This window comes from Macaca thibetana, chromosome 1 (assembly GCF_024542745.1).
Source record: "Macaca thibetana thibetana isolate TM-01 chromosome 1, ASM2454274v1, whole genome shotgun sequence".
NCBI lineage: Eukaryota > Metazoa > Chordata > Mammalia > Primates > Cercopithecidae > Macaca > Macaca thibetana.
The window spans coordinates 126,343,961-126,361,063 of NC_065578.1; the positions used below are offsets into that span (position 1 = coordinate 126,343,961).

Genomic DNA, 17,103 nt, shown 5'->3' on the forward strand with positions numbered 1-17,103 from the left:
AGCTCCTTCAAGTTGGCTCCCTATCACTTTTTTGGCAATTTATTAGTTTCTGGTCCCCACATGATGTTCCAGGTTCAACATCTTTTTTTATCTGCCCTAGCCATTTCTCCAAGCAGCTCTGGTTCCTCTTATTGGAGAATGGTGTTGCGAAACCAAGATCTGGTGTCAGGTGTGTTCACTGCTATGCTGGTGTCACTACTTCCAGGCCCTTTCAGAAAAGGAAATAAAATGCATGCATACACACATAACATCCATATCTTTTTCTATATCTGTATTTGCATATGTGCGTACCCCTTGAAGATCCCTAATCAGAAAATCCAAATTGGGTCAGGTATGGTGACTCACGCCTATAATCCTAGCACTTTGGGAGGCTGAGGTGGCAGATCACTTGAGCCCAGGAGTTCAAGACCAGCTGGGGCAACATGGAAAAACCCTGTCTCTACCCTTCTTTTTTTTTTTTTTTTGTTTTTTTTGAGATGGAGTCTGGCTCTGTCATCCAGGTACGATCTCGGCTCACTGCAACCACTGCCTCCCAGATTCAAGCAGCAACTCTCCTGCCTCAGCCTTCTGAGTAGCTGGGATTATAGGCGCCTGCCACCATGCCCAGCTAATGTTTTGTATTTTTAGTAGAGAGAGGGCTTCATCATGTTGGCCAGGCTGGTCTTGAACTCCTGGCCTCAAAAGATCCACCTGCTTTGGCCTCCCAAAGTGCTGGGATTACAGGCATGAGCCACTGCACCTGGTCACCCTCTACTTTTTACTAAAAAGAGAAAAATTCCGGCTGGGCGTGGTGGCTCACGCCTGTAATCCCAGCACTTTGGGAGGCCAAGGCGGGCGGATCCTGAGGTCAGGAGATCAAGACCATTCTGGCTAACACACTGAAACCCTGTCTCTACTAAAAAAATACAAAAAATTAGCCAGGCATGGTAGCGGGCACCTATAGTCCCAGCTACTAGGGAGGCTGAGGCAGGAGAATGGCGTGAACCCGGGAGGCGGAGCTTGCAGTGAGCAGAGATCGCGCCACCGCACTCCAGCCTGGGCGACAGAGCGAGACTCTCTCAAAAAAAAGAAAAAATCCAAAGTACTTCAAAATGTGAAAAAATTCCACACCAAAATGCAGTTATTTGCGTTCAAAATGCAGTCAAAACTTTGCTTTACGCACAAAATGTTGTTATAAAATTACCTTCAAGCTGTATGTTTAAGGTACATATGAAACAAATCAATTTGTGTTTAGGCTTGAGTCTCACCCCCATGATACCTCACTATGTACATGGAAATATCCCAAAATCCAAAAAAATTCAAAATTGGAAATACTTCTGATTTCCAGCATTTTAGATAAGGGATACTCAAACCTGTGTATATGTGTGTATCCCACATAAGGTTAGCAGCAAATGTGAACTCTGAAACCCTATCAATGAACTTTTTGCATTATTACATTAAAATACATTGGTCTACTTTATACTTTGAGTGGACCTCTTACCCAAATCTGATTTTGTCACATCATATATTGGTCATTTGAAAAATTCTAGTTCACCAAGTCATGCAGATCTTTCAAAGGTTGACATATTACATAATGTAAAAAATAAAAAAAATCACAAAACTGGGAAGTGGACAGTCTCATGGTGGAGTATATAAACTTTCCAAAATTCTCATTTTTGCTTTAATTTTATCACTGGGCAAAAATAGAGTCAGTTGTTTTCCTTGAAAATTTTCAAGACAGCGTCTGCCAAATACCCAAGTCTAAATAACGTACTTTGTTGCTTATTCTTTCATCAAGTGAAAATGCTGTTCTATGAAGAAGGCAACTCGTTAGCTGGAAACCCAAATAACTGTACAAGTACTTTTCCTTAGACAACCACAGTACTTCAATATGTAACAGAAATGTTTTTTGAGTGCCTCCCATTTTATCACACAAAATATTCAAAAGCCAAGCACTGAAAGGTCAAGATTAAATAAAATTAATTTTTACTGCTTCATCAAGAACATTCTTAAATAAAACTATATATATATATATATATATATTTTTTTTTTTTTTTTTTTTTACTGCAAATTTACACTGCATGGCAATAAAGAATACAATGCCCGCTAGTAGTCTGGCATTATTGCTCGTGGTTATGCTAACGTTTCAGGAGTTTTAATCAGCACTGCTTTTGGATATCACTGCAAATGTTAACACAGTGAGGAAGGTAAATAATGCCTTAGTATTATTATTATGAAACTATTCTGATCTCACAGATGCCATGAAAGGGGGTCTATTCTCTACGATTCCACAGACTACACTTTGAAAATTACTAGGCTACTCTAACACACTTGCTTAATAGGTAACCTACCAATTCATATTTATTTCCAAGTTTAATGCAAACTACTTGATAGCAAATCTCTCTTCTTTGTACTTCCCTTTAATACCACAGAACGATTTGAATGTGTCCCCCAAAAGTTCATCTGTTGGATACTTGGTGCCTAATGCAGGCGTGTTGAGAGGCAAGACCTTTAGGAAGTGCCTGAGTCATTCTCAGATTAATGGGTTATTTAGAGAATGGGCTAGTTATCACAAGAGTGGGTCTGTAATAAAAGCCAATGTGACTGTCTCTTCATGAGTCCCCTCACCATGTGATGCCCTGTGGCACTCTGGGACTCTGCAGAGTCCCCACCAGCAACAAGGCCCTCAGCAGATATGGCCCCTTGACCCTGGTTTTCCAGCCTCCAGAACCGTAAGAAATAAATGTCTTGGGGCTGGTCATGGTGGCTCATGCCTGTAATCCCAGCACTTTGAGAGGCCAAGGTGGGTATATTGCTTGACTCCAGGAGCTCCAATCCAGCCTAGGCAACACAGTGAGACCCTATCTCTACAAAAACATTTTTTAAGCAATTTAGTTGGCTGCAGAGGCGCACACCTGTAGTTCTAGCTACTTGAGAGGCTGAGGCAGGAGGATTGCTTAAGCCTAGGAGTTCAAGGCTACAATAAGCTATGATTGCACAACTGCACTCCAGCCTGGGTGACAGAGAAGAAATAAAAAGGAAAGAGGAAAGGAAGAAAGGTAGGGAGGGGACAGGGTGTGGTGGCTCATGCCTGTAATCCCAGCACTTTGGGAGGCCGAGGCGGGTGGATTGCGAGGTCAAGAGATCGTCTGAGACCATGCTGGTCAACATGGTGAAACCCCATCTCTACTAAAAATACAAAAATTAGCTGGGCGTGGTGGCGCATGCCTGTAGTCCCAGCTACTTGGGAGGCTGAGGCAGGAGAATCGCTTGAACCCAGGCGGCTGAGCTTGCAGCGAGCCAAAATCTTGCCACTGCACTCCAGCCTGGGAGACAGAGCAACACTCCGTCTCCAAAAAAAAAAAAAAAGGTAGGGAGGGAAGGAAAAGAAATATTTATTTTCTTTATAAATTACCCAGTCTCAGGTTACAGCAACAGAAAATGGACTAAGACAACACACTACTATGAAGTGCCCCTAAGAGAATAAAAATAAGTGCTGTTATTGCCTAACCAACTTCAAATGGTACTTCACTTCACCTAATGCTTATTAGTCATGTTAATGGACCCTCCCTTCTATATAACCCTATTCCTAAAAATCTGAAATGATTAATTCCTTCTAGTCCATGTAAGTCTAGTCTATTTTTTAATTTTTATGTATTTATTTTTTGGGTTTTTTGTTGTTGTTTTTGGTTTTGAGACGGAGTCTCCCTCTGTCGCCCAGGCTGGAGTGCAGTGGCGCAATCTTGGCTCACTGCAACCTCCACCTCCCAGGTTCAAGCAATTCTCCTGTCTCAGTCTCCCAAGCAGCTGGGACTATAGGCGCATGTCACCATGCCCAGCTAATTTTTGTATTTTCAGCAGAGACAGGGTTTCACCATATTGCTCAGACTGGTCTTGAACTCCAGACATGAGGTGATCCACCCGCCTTGGCCCCCCAAAGTGCTGAGATTACAGGTGTGAGCCACTGCGCCCAGCCTATTTATTTTTGAAAGAGGGTCATTTATTTATTTTTGAAACAGGGTTTTGCTCTGTCACCCAGGCTGGAACGCAGGGGCTCTATCACAGCTCAATCAATCTTCCCACTTCAGCCTCCCAACTAACTGGGACTATAGGAACATGACACCATGCCCATTTTTTCTTGTAAGCAGGCTCGTCTCAAGCTCCTGGGTTCAAGTGATCCTCCTGCCTGGGCCTCCCAAAGTGCTGGAATTACAGGTATGAGCCACCACGTCCAGCCAAATTTAGTCTAATTATTTCTCTTTTGATTTCTAGAACTTGCTTCACGGGTCACTTTTCCAGAAAAAAAAGACTCTTGATTAGACCAGGGTATCCAATCTTTTGGCTTCCCTGGGCCACAGTGGAAGAAGAACTGTCTTGGGCCACACCTAAAATACACTAACACTAAAGATAGCTGATAAGCTAGAAGAAAAAAAAAAATCTCACGTTTTAAGAAAGTTTCTGAATTTGTGTTGAGCCGCATTCAAAGCTGTCCTGGGTCACATGCAGCCCACGAGTTGTGGGTTGGACAAGCTTGATCTCAACCATGGGGGGGTCTTATAAATTTCTTCTGTAGACGACCAGATAATAATTTTTTTTTTTTTTTTTTGAGACGGAGTCTCGCTCTGTCCCCCAGGCTGGAGTGCACTGGTGCGATCTCGGCTCACTGCAAGCTCCGCCTCCCGGGTTCACGCCATTCTCCTGCCTCAGCCTCCAGAGTAGCTGGGACTACAGGCCCCCGCCACTGCGGCCGGCTAATTTTTTGTATTTTTAGTAGAGACGGGGTTTCACCGTGGTCTCGATCTCCTCACCTTGTGATCCACCCGCCTCGGCCTCCCAAAGTGCTGGGATTACAGGCGTGAGCCACCGCGCCCGGCCAGATAATAATATTTTAGACTTTGTGGGGCAAGTACTAAACTCTGCTTTTGTAATCAAGTGGGTGTGGCTGTGTTTCAACACATTTTTTTTTACCAAAACAAGCAGCAGCTATAGTCTGCTGACTCCTGATCTAGATACAGGTCAATCAACCCAGTCAAAGACCTACCATGAGTTTTTTTAAAAAAAAAAAAAAAAAAAAAAAAAAGGTAGAGAAAAAAAAAAGCCACAAGCTGGATAAAAGAAACTAGTAAAAACAATGAAAATAGTATAAACGAACCCAACAGATAAGAATATCTATCTTGCTAACATTCACTGAGCTCTTACTATGTGCTAGGCATTGTGCTAAAGTGCTTCACAATGCATGATGTCACTTAGAACCTCTGGCGATTAATTATCCTCCTGTTACAGAGAAAAGAAAAACAGATAAACTGAGTAACTTTATACGATTTCAGTCCAGGCCAGGCGCAGTGGCTCATGCCTGTAATCCCAGCACTTTGAGAGGTCGAGGCAGGTGCATCGTGAGGTCAGGAGTTTGAGATCAGGCTGACCAATATAGTGAAACCCCGTCTCTACTAAAAAATATAAAACTTAGCCGGGTGGGGTGGCGCGTGCCTGTAGTCCCAGCTACTCAGTAGGCTGAGACAGGAGAATCACTTGAACCCAGGAGGTAGAGTGTGCAGTGAGCTGAGATCGCGCCACTACATTCCAGCCTGGGCAACAGAGTGAAACTTCGTCTCAAAAAAAAAAAAAAAAAAAAAAAAAAAAAAAGATTTCACAGTCCTTAAATGGCTGAGTCTGGTTAAAACACAGGACTGTCTTACCTAAGAGTCAATGTTCTTGGCCGGGCGCGGTGGCTCACGCCTGTAATCCCTGCACTTTGGGAGGCCGAGGTGGGCGGATCACGAGGTCAGGAGATCGAGACCATCCTGGCTAACACGGTGAAACCCCGTCTCTACTAAAATACAAAAAAAATTAGCCGGGCGCGGTGGCGGGCGCCTGTAGTCCCAGCTACTCGGGAGGCTGAGGCAGGAGAATGGCGCGAACCCGGGAGGCGGAGCTTGCAGTGAGCCGAGATGGTGCCACTGCACTCCAGCCTGGGTGACAGAGTGAAGACTCCGCCTCAAAAAAAAAAAAAAAAAAAGAGTCAATGTTCTTAACCATCATACTATCTATATTGTCACTTTTGGTTTCTGATCCAACCAGACTGGTAAGAGAGTAATTCTTATGAAACACTATTATTGTTTACATGCTCTTACAGTGTCTTCTCTGTATCACTGAGTTTACTACACTAACCTCTGGCTCACATTCTTGAATGAAAGAGCCTAGATGACCTTGCAGTGGGTAACATACTGTTTAGTAATATGCACCAAGGATTGTAAAGGTCGCTTTGCTTAAATGTGACAAGTTGGAGTGTGCTGCCTAAAGGTAATGAACAGGAGATAAACAGCTTTCTCCTCCTGTCACCTTATAAATCAGCACATAAGTTCTGACATGTTACACAAAAGCAAATCTGCCGGACAATCATTTAGAACAGGTGATATTAGTCAGGAGCGGTGGCTCATGCCTGTAATCCCAACACTTTGGGAGGCCAAGGCGAGCAGATCACCTGACGTCAGGAGTTCGAGACCAGCCTGGCCAACATGGTGAAACCCCGTCTCTACTAAAAATACAAAAATTAGCTGGGCATGGTTGCAGGCGCCTATAATTCCAGCTACGCGGGAGGCTGAGGCAGGAGAATTGCTTGAACCTGACGAGGGGAGGGTGGCGAGTGGAGGTTGCAGTGAGCCAAGATCACACCACTTCACTCCAGCCTGGGTGAAAGGAGAGAATCTGCCTCAAAAAAGAAAAAAAGAACAGGTGGTATTAGAATGAAAGATTCTTTGCACTGGCCCATGCCCATAATTCCAGCAGTTCAGGGGGCTGAGGCAGAAGGACTGCTTAAGGCCAGGAGTTTGAGACCGGCCTGGGCAAAACGGTGAGCCTCTGTCTCTACCAAAAATAATAACAACAAAATTAGCCAGGCATGGTGACATGCCTATAGTCAGTCTTAGCTACTTGGGAGGCTGGGGCAAGAGGATCACTTGAGCCCAGGAGTTCAAGGCTGCAGTGTGCTATGATCACGCTACTGAACTCCAGCCTGGGCAACAGAGAGAGATCCTGTCTCTAATAAATAAATAAAATTAAAGGGACAGACGTGGCCAAAGGGCAGATTTCACATACAGTTCAAAACTACTCTTCAGCCACTCCTAAACAGCTATTAAGGCCTATGAGAGTTAAAAAAAAAAAAAAAAAAAAAAAAATCTATCCATTAAGAGAAGATACTGGTTTATGCCTTGCTGATTACGACTACTTAATCACTAAGATTATCCTTACTAATCTGGTTCCTAACATCAAGAGAAAAGGTAAAAATAAAGGATGTTGCTGGGCATGTGGCTCATGCCTGTAATCCCAGCACTCTGGGAGGCTGAGATGGGGCAACAGCTTGAGCTCAGAAGTTCCAGACCAGCTGGACCAACATGGTGAAACCCCGTCTCTACTAAAAATACAAAAATTAGCCGGGTGTGGTGGCACATGCTTATAATCCCAGCTACTTGGGAGGCTGAGGTGGGAGGATCACTTGAACACAGGAGGTAGAGGTTGCAGTGAGCTGAGATCACGCCACTGCATTTCAGCCTAGGCAACAAAGTGAGACTCCACTAAAAAAAAACTTAAACAAAACAAAACAAAAACGGTAATTATTACTTCTAAGAACTAGGGAATCCCACAACAACAATGAATGAATCTTTACCTAGCCTCTAGGTTGTAGCAAGTTTGGTCTGTTGCTATTTTGTCTTTCAGTATTCAACAGATTAGGAAATAATACTCCTTAGTTTACTTATAAAGGGACTTAGAAAAGTGGGTTCCAGCTACTTGGGGTGGGGAAATAATTGCAGGCAGCCTGGGGAATAAGCAGAACAACCATTCTGGTAGGTCCCATCCTGCAATCTTTTTTTTCTTTCTTTTTTTTTGAGACACGGTCTCACTTTTGTTGTCCAGGCTAGAGTGAAGTGGTGCAATCCTGGCTCACGGCAGCCTCCCACCCCAGCCTCCCGAGTAGCTAGGACCACAGGCACATGCCACCACTAATTTTTTGTAAAGATGGTGGCTCCCTATGTTGCCCAGGCTGGTCTCAAACTCCTGAGCTCAAGCAATTCAGCCTTGGTCTCCCAAGGTGCTGGGATTACGGGTGTGAGCCACTGTGCCCGGCTTATCCTACAATCCTTAAAGAAAGTAATAACCTCGTATTCACTTCCTAACAAAAGGAAAAAAAGCACAGATATTTACACCAAAAAATATAGACATTCAAAGACTATTGCTTGTAAAGATGTGGCAAGAAGAGAAATTTACAGGCTTTAACAAAAATATACACGTTCCCAATCAAATTAAGGAACTTCCTTTAGACTGCAACCTGATAAAAACTCTTACTATAGGATAGTTTGCAAGTTCCCTCCCATTCCAAACTCTCCCCATCAGTGCTGTTATTCTGAATGGTCAGAAGCAAAAATAAACTCACATAAAACCAACTGTAACAGTATGACCCATACTTTATTTTTATTTATTTATTTATTTATTTTGAGACAGAGTATTGCTGTGTCGCCCAGGCTGGAGTGTAGTGGTGCAATCTCAGCTCACTGCAACTTCCACCTCCCAGGTTCCAGAAACTCTTCTGCCTCAGCCTCCCGAGTAGTTGGGATTACAGGTGTCTACCACCATGCCTGGCTACGTTTTTTTTTTTTTTTTTTTTTAGACAGAGTCTTGCTCTGTCACCCAGGCTGCAGTGCAGTGGTGCGATGTTGTCTCACTGCAACCTCCGCCTCCCAGGTTCAAGCAACTCTCCTGCCTCAGACTCCCAAGTAGCTGGGACTACAGGCGCATGCCACCACGCCCGGCTAATTTTTTTCTATTTTCAGTAGAGACGAGGTTTCGCTGTGTTAGTCAGGATGGTCTCTTTCCCCCTGACCTCATGATCCGCCCGCCTCGGCCTCCCAAAGTGCTGCGATTACAGGTGTGAACCACCGCACCTGACCAACTTTTGTATTTTTAGTAGAGATGAGGTTTCGCCATGTTGGCCAGGCTGATCTCAAACTCCTGACCTCATGTGATCCACCTACCTCGGCCTCCCAAAGTGCTGGGATTACAGGCGTGAGCCACTGCTCTCGGCCCCATACTTTATTCTTTAATATACTTTCTCATTTCCACCTAACACAAAAGCTGCTTCATAAATATCACACACCTAGGAAGCACATAAAGAGAATTTAAGAAAAGACATCAATTAAACTTTAAATTCTTAAAAAGAATTTAAGAAAAGAAAGGCAGGGTGCGGTGGCTCACACCTGTAATCCCAGAACTAGGGAAAGTCAAGATGGGTGGATGAGGGCAAGAGATCAAGATCATCCTGGCCAACATGGTGAAAACCCCATCTCTACTAAAAATACAAAAATTAGCTGGGCATGGTGGCGCAGGCCTGTAGTCCCAACTACTCAGGAGGCTGAGGCAAGAGAATCGTTTGAACCCAGGAGTCAGAGGCTGCAGTGAGCCAACATTGCACCACTGCACTCCAGCCTGGCAACAGAGCGAGACACTGTCTCCAAAAAAAAAAAGACATCATACTAAACTGAGCAGAATTATAATTTCTAAATGAATGCTGACTCCCTAATTGCCAATGAAAGATACAATCACAACTGAACCCCAAAATTGTAACACTTGCAATGTATGGACACTCAGAACAATCTCTAATTTTTCCTTCCTTCCATGTGCTGTTTGACTGTCCTTTTGCACAATTCTAACTCTGGCAGATGGCAGGGAAAGAATACTGCATTTTGATAATATCATACTAAACAGAAAACAAAAAATAAAGAAAAAAGCGGGGGAGTCTCAAATGAGTAGCTAATAGATATTACTCACTCCATTTATCTGGCTTTTTGCTACTCCTTAAGAACAACCCCTTTCCCCCACCCACCCTTGTACCCTTGGCAATTCTGAATTATTAGAAACAGTAGGCCAAGTGCAGTGGCTCACGCCTGTAATTTCAGCACCATGGGAGGCAGGGGCGGGCGGATGACTTGAGGTCAGGAGTTCGAGACCAGCCTGACCAACATGGTGAAACCCTGTCTCTACTAAAAAAAAAAAAATTACAAAAATTAGCTGGGTGTGGTGGTGGGCACCTGTAATCTCAGCTTCTCAGGAGGCAGAGGCACTTGAAAATCACTTGAACCTGGGAGGCGGGGGTTGCAGATCGCACCACTGCACTCCAGCCTGGGTTACCAAGTGAGACTGTCTTTAAAAAACAAAAAAAAAACAAAAAACCACACACACAGTGTGGCCTGTCCCCTGCCTCCTTGCTCCCAACCCCTAAGTATCTTAACAAACTACAGCTGTAAAATCCAGGCGGCATTCCTCTTTTAATCATTCTTTCCTCAAGCACACACACCTTTGAATGCGAACAGAAAGAAGAGAGCCACCAGCCTGGACAACATAGGAAGATCCCATTTCAATAAAAAATACAAAAATTAGCCAGGTGTGGTGGTGCACGCCTACAGTCGTCCCAGGTACTCAAGAGGCTGAGCTGGGAGGACAGCTTGAACCCAGGAGGTCGAGGCTTCAGTGAGCCGTGATCATATCACTCCACTCCAGCTTGGGTGACAGAGAGAGGCCCTGTCTCCCCAAAAAAAAAAAAAAAAAAGAGATCCAGGACGATTACTACTTCCACTAGGAACATGGTCAACACCACCTGCACACAGAAGCTCTCTTGTTTTGCCACAACACAAATACCTTTTTTTCTAAGACAGCAAGGAAAAAAGTGTACGTGTGGGTGTGTCAAAAAGGTATTTTTCTTGCTCTAAGCCTCCCCTCTCTCCTTGTCCATCAGCCCAAGCAAGCAGAGATGACGCAGACTTCCTTATATAATGGCCTGTGATTTCCTAGACTGCAGGCCTTTCCCTTTGTGTTCTGTATACACTTACACACACGAGCGCGCGCACATTCTCACTGCTTTGCAGCCCCTGGCATGATGCCAACACTCAGTCAGCTGGTTGACTCCATTCACAGAGCAGGGCTGGAGCTGACATGGAAAAGGGGAGGGGCAGAAAGGGTAAGGGGGAGCTAGAACCATCACTGCTACAGACAAAAGAAATTTTTAAAAAGGGTGGGGAGGGAGAAAGAGAAAACCTTAATGTAACATTCTCCTTATTGCTTCAGCTTGAAGACAACCAGAAGTCAGAGACCCTTACCATTATAGCAATGGATGAAGCAGACAGAAAGAAGATCCAAACCGAAAGGAGCTTTGTATGAGAAACAATAATTCTGCAACAGAATTTTTTAAAGCAACAGTGTTTATTACTTCAATCCCATTAGAAACCTCAGCATATTACCTTCTACACATAGCCGAAAACCACCAGGAATAACTCAAAGAGATTTCGAGTTTCCGCTTTTAGCAAAGAAAAATAAGGGGCGGGGAGGGCAAGACAGTTAAAAGTACTTACAGGTATACATTTTTCTGTTCCCTCCTCTAGCTTCCAGAAAAGTGTGAGAGATAAGAAATAGGGAAAGAGAACAGGAAAAGGAGGAAAATAATGAGATGGGTTTAGGTTTTTTTCGTGTGTGTGTGTGTGTGTGTGTGTGTGTGTGTGTGTGTGTGTGTGTGGAGGGTCGTGTGTGTGTGGAGGGTCCCCTTTCTTTCTCTTTTCCATCGTCTCTTTTCTACCATAAGAGAAGCTCTTTCTGTAGCACAGAGGTGGCCCCCATGCGTGCCAGCCCCCTTGAGAGACCTGCACAAACCCGGTCTCCAAGCGGGCACTGCCCTGCCAATCACATGGCGTACTGTTATATTAAACAAAAGAAACAGGGGGATGCTTACTTTTACCCATGATGCCTAGCGGGGGCAGGAGGGAGGGAGAGAAAAACCAGTTGTAGCCGGTTTATAACCTCAGGACATGGAATTATCTCTTAATTTTTAAAAGTCATTTGTGGTACAAAAAAGTCTGTTAGTCTCCCCACCCTAACTATCCCCCCATTATTGTGGCCTAGTGCCAAACTTTGCCTTCATGAATGAGAGCTAGTTTCCTCTCAAATCATGATGCTTTAACTGTTTAGTTTCCAAAGCCAACATTCCAGATAGGAAATCGCAGCATCAATACCAAAGCACACTCCAAATTACAACAAAATGAAGACATACCACCCACCAAACTTCTTTTCTTTATCCCTACTGCTAGTGCTAGGGAACAGGTACTAATAAGACAGCAGGTGTATTCACTTATTTTTCTTCTTTCCTGAAGCTGTCCTACAGGTAGGACATCTGATTTAACCCTATCCATTGACACCATTCAGGGCAGTTGAATCCGCACCTAACACAAATCGTAGCAAGGTTTCACAGCAAAGTAGTCAAGATAGTACATGCACATTCTTTAAAAACAGCTTAGGCCTTTGTTATGTATATTTTACTGCAGTTAAAAAATTTTTTAATGGTTTAAGCCCAACCATAGTATGATTGCAATATCATTCCACTTTCCTGTGTCACAGCTAGAACACTCTACTCTTTCCATTCTAGCACCTCCTCACCTACCATATTCCACTTACCACACACACATTCCGATTTCATTCTATAGACAAATCCAGATGCTAGACATATCTAAGCCTGGTCTCTGATTACCTTTCCCTTTTCTGTTTTAGAGCAACTGGTTCCAATCATTTTATAAGGACTTTTCACTTCCCCAAAGTGCTGATATACGGTCAGAAAATAGTGGGGAAGAAATCTAAGCAAACCAAAGAGGAAGAAAGGCAATGGTAATTGTTTTCTTGGAGATCTACTGGCTGAGGACCTTTGCTCTAGGATCTTTGTCTATCTGATCATCTAGTTATAAATTGTAACAAGGAATAACAAGGAGGGGAGGGATTTTCTTATTTTTCAACTGGTATCTCCCATCAATACATCATTCCAAATGCTTGCCTCATTTGGACCTCTGAAACTCACATCATAATTACTGCCTCCATCATAGTCTCTCCCAAAGCCCTTGTTCTTCTCAAATATTAAAGTTTCTAGCAAATACGGAGAAAAATAATCTTCACCCTACTCAAAAATATTATTTCTAAATAAAAATTTTCCTTAGTCATATAATATTAACTTCAATTTTCAGAAAATTAACACTGAGCTAAATCGAAACTAGGTAGTACTGGCCACTGGCATAAGAAATTCAACAATTTACAAACTACAAAGGAAAATCTTTTATCTACAACACAAGCTGAGCTTCAAGTGGTTGATACTGTACTATCTCAGTCACAATAAGGTGCTCTTAATAGGAGACCATCAGAGGTATCCAGATCTAGACAATGCTATCATTTTACAACATAAAGGTAAACATGATAAATGTGGCAAGCAAAATAGATTACTTCTTCTCATTCATCACATTTCCACAGGAAAACAATTATGAATTTTAAACTGAAGCTCACTAGGTTCCATGTTGATGAGGGTAAGTAGGATTGTCTATTTTTTAACAACCATTCAAAGATCATTCCCAAGTAAGTCTGCTGAATACATCTGACTGCACTGGTCATTTTTTTAATCCGTTTTTAATACAAAAAGCTTAGATACAATTAAGTTGTCTGCAGCGATTACCACTGATTGCCATGAGTTAAATCCTCAACATTGTGGAGGCTGAGGCAGTACTCTACGTTTACTGTATCTCCCTCTATGTGTTGGATTGATTAGTAGTCCAGAGGTACTACAGATGCTCTCAAGCCAACAGGTATCTTCAGGGCCTTGGAAAATTAAGAACTATATAGTAGGCAGAGACCCTACTCTTTTCAGCTAAATCATACTCACCAAAAACCGAAGTACTTAATTGTGTGAGGTGAAAACTAAATTTAAAAATACCTACTCTTCGCCAGGGGCGGTGGCTCACGCCTATAATCCCAGCACTTTGGGAGGCCGAGGCAGGCAGACCACCTGAGGTCTGGAGTTCGACACCAGCCTGGCCAACATGGTGAAACCCCATCTCTACTAAAAATACAAAAATTAGCCGGGCAAGGCCCAGCGCGGTGGCTCACACCTGTAATCCCAGCACTTTGGGAGGCCGAGGCAGGCGGATCACGAGGTCAGGAGATCGAGACCATCCTGGCTAACACAGTGAAACCCTGTCTCTACTAAAACTACAAAAAAATTAGCCGGGCGTGGTGGTGGCGGGTGCCTGTAGTCCCAGCTACTCGGTAAGCTGAGGCAGGAGAATGACGTGAACCTGGGAGACCAAGCTTGCAGTGGGCCGAGATCGCTCCACTGCACTCCAGCCTGGGTGACAGAGCGAGACTCCACCTCAAAAAAAAAGTAGCCAGGTGTGATGGCAGGCGCCTATAATCCCAGCTACTCGAGAGGCTGAGGCAGGAGAACTGCTTGAACCTGGGAGGACGAGGCTGCAGTGAGCCAAGATCGCGCCACTGCACTCCAGCCTGGGGGACAAGCGCGAGACTTCACCTCAAAAAAAAAACAAAAACAAAAACAAAAAAACTTCCTCTTGGTAAATATTAATCAAGTTGTGATACCCTAAAGAATACCAAATTATCTAAAGTTAAGAAAAAGATCTACATTCACTGAGCATTTAATGCACTAAGCCAGGAAGGTAGGATCTTTTCTCCGCATTCATTCATTCATTCATTCATTTTGAGACGGTCTTGCTCTGTTGCCCAGGCTGGAGTGCAATGGTGCGATCTCAGCTCACTGCAACCTGCACCTCCTGGGTTGAAGCGATTCTCCTGCCTCAACCTCTCAAGTAGCTGGGATTACATGGACCTGCCACCATGCCCAGCTACTTGTATTTTTAGTAGAGACGGGGTTTCACCAGTTGGCCAGGCTGGTCTCAAACTCCTGGCCTGAAGTGATCCCCCCACCTTGGCCTCCCAAAGTGCTGAGGTTACAGGTGTGAGGCAATGTGTCCGGCCCTGTTCTCCATTTTCTGGATAAGGAAATTAATTCAGAGAAATTTTAAAAAGCTTAAATGAAGTCACTCATACAGCTCACAATTAGAGGCTGGCTCCAAAGCCCATACACTTTCCACTATACCATGCTGCCTTGAGCATTTCTCAGCAAACACTCAAGAGCTCAGTTCTCCAGGGTAAGGGTAACCATGCTTGCCTTGCCAGTCTCCACTTTACCCACTGGATCAAAGAAAATATTAGCCAAATACGATGGAAGTAAAAACATATAAACTCTCTGACTGGCATGTATGATCTCTACTCAGATATAAATTCACCTAGGACTACTTCTGAAAAGCTAAGGACATGAGCTTCAAGTCAGTGACAAGTAAAGGAAAAATATTTAAATTTAAGAAAAGGGGCTGGACATGGTGGCTCACGCTTGCAATCCCTTTGGGAGTTGGGAGGCAGAGGCGGGTGGATCACCTGAGGTTAGGAGTTCATGAGCAGCCTGGCCGACATGGTGAAACCCCGTCTCTACTAAAAATACAAAAAAATTAGCTGGGTGTGGTGGCGGGTGGTTGCAGTCCCAGCTATTCGGGAGGCTGAGGCAGGAGAATGGCGTGAAACCCGGAGGCAGAGCTTGCAGTGAGCCAAGACTGCACCACTGCTCTCCAGCCTGGGCAACAGAGCAAGACTCCATCTCCAAAAAAAAAAAAAAAAAAGTAGGACTAAAGATGTACAACCTAGATATAAAAATAATTTGATAAATGATATCTGGGAGGATCAAATCACAAACAATAGCATAAGAAAAGAGGTGATTATCTAGGCTTAGGCAACAGAGTTCAAATTAACTGCAACTGAAAGCTTAAAGGTACTCCTGCAAAAGAAATACAAACTTCACAGAACCAAACATTTAACAAAAACTCAGTAATATCATAAACTGGCAAAAACAGTCTTTATGTTTGTCCTTTACAAATTTTATAAATAACTTGCTAAATCTTTGTCCCCATTTTAACATACAGTTATGTGTTGCTTAACAACAGGGATACATTCTGAAAAATACATGATTAGGCGATTTCATTGTTGTGTGAACATCGTAAAGTGTACTTAAACCTAGATGGTATACAGCCTATTGCTCCTAGGCTATAAACCTATATAGTCTGTTACTATATTGACAATTATGACACAATGGTATCTGTTTAAACATATCTAAACACAGAAAATGTATGGCAAAAGTATGATGTTATAACCTTATGGGACTACCATTATGTGAGGCATGACTGTATATCCTTGGACTCAGCAAGCAGATCAATATTAGAACCATTACAAAGGCTGAAAAATAGCTTTTTTTCTTTTTTTTTGAGACTGAGTATCACTCTGTCGCCCAGGCTGGAGTGCAGTGGCACTATCTATCTCGGCTCAGTGCAAGCTCCGCCTCCCGGGTTCACGCCATTCCCCTGCCTCAGCCTCCCAACTAGCTGGGACTATAGGCGCCTGCCAGCATGCCTGGCCTTTTTTTTTTTTTTTTTTTTTTTTTTTTTTTTTTGTATTTTTAGTAGAGACTGGGTTTCACCATGTTAGCCAGGATGGTCTCAATCTTCTCACCTCATGATCCACCCACCTTGGCCTCCCAAAGCGCTGGGATTACAGGCATGAGACACCGCGTCTGGCCAAAAAATAGCTATTTTTTTAAAAGTCAACATTATACTGAAGCATAGCTAAATGGTTAACTTACACTTATTCACTGGTGTGCAATAAAACAAGCCAAAATTTGTTTATCTAGCGGTTAGTCCTCTCTACCTCCTTATAGTGCTGTCTGCTTGAGTGGGTCTAGCCTATTTGGAGAAATCAGATAATGATGCTTCAGAATTACTATTACAACAACAAATCAGATCACAGAAGAGCCAAACCCCATTCATATGGTCAGAAAGTTACATTTTTTCTTCATTAAGCAGAAAATAGCTCAACTAATCAAAAGAAAACATCAATTCTTTGGAGATGAGGATTCCTCTCCACATGTTTAGAAATAGTACACCAGGCAATCAAGCACCAATACAAAGAAAACCATTTGCTTTCCCAATCCCTGATACACAAATTGGGAATTACACCCAAGCTAATGTGTACTGGTGAGTTTTCTGGAAAAAGGCAGTTAAGTCTATTAAGGGAAGTCAGTTTTCAATCACTTGGGAGTTACAAATTAATGACTGATTGATTGACAAGTGAAGTAAGTGTTTACCACTATTTGGGAAAATGTATTTATCAAAATGTTGGCTAAAGTAAAACTAGGTACACTACCTTATAATAAAG

The 17,103-nt window shown here is 43.3% G+C and overlaps 2 protein-coding genes across 3 annotated transcripts in view; one reads left to right on the forward strand and one right to left on the reverse strand.

The window, feature by feature from the left end:
- The window catches only part of RPS27 (ribosomal protein S27), a 234,813-nt gene that overhangs the window by 111,276 nt on the left and 106,434 nt on the right, over positions 1 to 17,103 (forward strand). The window lies entirely within an intron of this gene.
- GATAD2B (GATA zinc finger domain containing 2B) overlaps positions 1 to 17,103 on the reverse strand; it is a 117,842-nt gene that overhangs the window by 63,451 nt on the left and 37,288 nt on the right. The window lies entirely within an intron of this gene.